Below are 2,016 nucleotides of genomic sequence, written 5' to 3'. Positions count from 1 at the left end.
CTTTCCTTTAGAGCATCCTGCATCTTACTAGGTCATCTGTGTATGATAGTCACATTCTAAGAACCTTAGTTGTTTCTTACATGACTGGGGGCACTGGCTCATCCTGCTGCGAAATAGAGTTGAAATTAGAATACCTCTGGTCTCAAAAAAAAATAAAAGGGCACGCATGCACACATACATACACACACACACACACACACACACAAATTAGGACAAGACACTTTCAACTTACTCCCAATTTTCCAAATCCATTTTGAAGGTATTTACAGAGGATCACAAATCTTTCCTACGTTATCCTCAAAGTTTGTCCACGTAAAACAAAGTAGGGTCTGGTAATAACAGGTAATGTCTGGGCCACTATGGAGAGTCATGAATCAAAAACTATGATCTATTTTCTTATTTATGATTGAAAAGTACAGCTCTGTTCCAGATACACACATCAAAGGCAGCTGAAAATCCAGTGTTCATTATATTGGTTCATATGCAAAAATTAAATGGCACTGCCTTACCATGAAGCATCACCTACATATCCCCAAGCATGGACAAACCATTATCTCAGGAAGATCAGTGAGCCATGTAACTTACAAATATAAGAATATGTACTTTTTACACTACAATGTCCACAACACACACAACAGTACCTACCCACAAAATATGCACTCAATAATTATCTGTGGAATGAATTCTGGAAAGAGATGTCTCTTTACTTAGAAACATTCTGCATTATAGGTAACGTTCTTACATTTAAAATCACACATAAATGAAATACATTATCATCACTCTCAGGAAAAAGTCTAAGCCTTAAGAAAAGAGAATTTAGTTTCTGAACATGCTCAGTTTCACAACTCATGCCGAATCAACAAGGATATTTTTAAAGGAAAACTTTCATCTAGAGTTGTCATTAAGTGCCTATACATTTTCCTCACAAGCATTTTCCAAATGCAATAACGCAACAGTCTTTGAAATTATGTCATAAGATCTTTCTTATATAAATACACTGAACAGACATTAACAAAAGTCTGACTTTCCTGTCATAAGCCTCATTTTTTAATTAAAACAATATGCAGCGTTTACATTATACAGCCATATAAGATAATGAAAGAGGTAAGGAATAAAAAGTGAAAGAACCTACCCTAAAGTTACACACCACAAGCTAATTTTATCTTTTGAAAGTGGAATGACAGAGACAGGAGGTAAAGTAGCTGTTACTTACTCATGTAAGGAAAATTGTTGCAGACACAGAATAAGCCATTTTTAAAGGCAATATCCTCGCCCAAGCACACTAATAATAAAGGATTAAATTATACAAATGGACAAATGATAAAGGCTGACAGCAGCAGAGTACTGTATTGGGAATTTTACATATATACATAGGTACACTTAGATGAGCTACAAATTGCTACACACTGGTTCTTAGCCTAAGAACATACTCCATGCTTAAAACCTGTTAGGTACCAAACAGGGTTATAGATTTGCTAAAAAGGAATCATACAGAAATCTGTTGTGTTGCTAAACACTAATAATGAACTATAAGAGAAAGAAAGAAAATAGTCCCATTTAAAAACCACATCCAAAAGAATAAAATACCTAGGAAGAAACTTAACCAAGGAGGTGAAAGACCAATACTCTGAAAACTATAAAGCATTCATGAAGGAAACTGAACATGATACAAAGAAATGGAAAGATATCCCATGTTCATGGATATGTTCAGAAAGAATTAATATTGTTAAAATGTCTGTACTACCCTCAGCAATCTACAGCTTTAATGCCATTCCTATCAAATTATCCATGACATTTTTCACAGAACTAGAACAAACAATCCTAAAATTTGTATGGAACCACAAAGGACCCCGAACAGCCAAAACAATCTTGAGAAAGAAGACCAGGGATGGAGGAATCATGCTCCCTGACTTGGAACTATACTACAAAGCTACAGTAATCAAAATAGCATGGTACTGGCATAAAAACAGACACACATATCAATGGAACAGAATAGAGAGCCCAGAAATATACCCA

This window comes from Lipotes vexillifer, unplaced genomic scaffold, assembly GCF_000442215.2.
Source record: "Lipotes vexillifer unplaced genomic scaffold, Lipotes_vexillifer_v1.1 scaffold1196, whole genome shotgun sequence".
In the NCBI taxonomy this organism is placed as follows: Eukaryota; Metazoa; Chordata; class Mammalia; order Artiodactyla; family Lipotidae; genus Lipotes; species Lipotes vexillifer.
Note: the sequence above shows the minus strand (reverse complement) of the source record.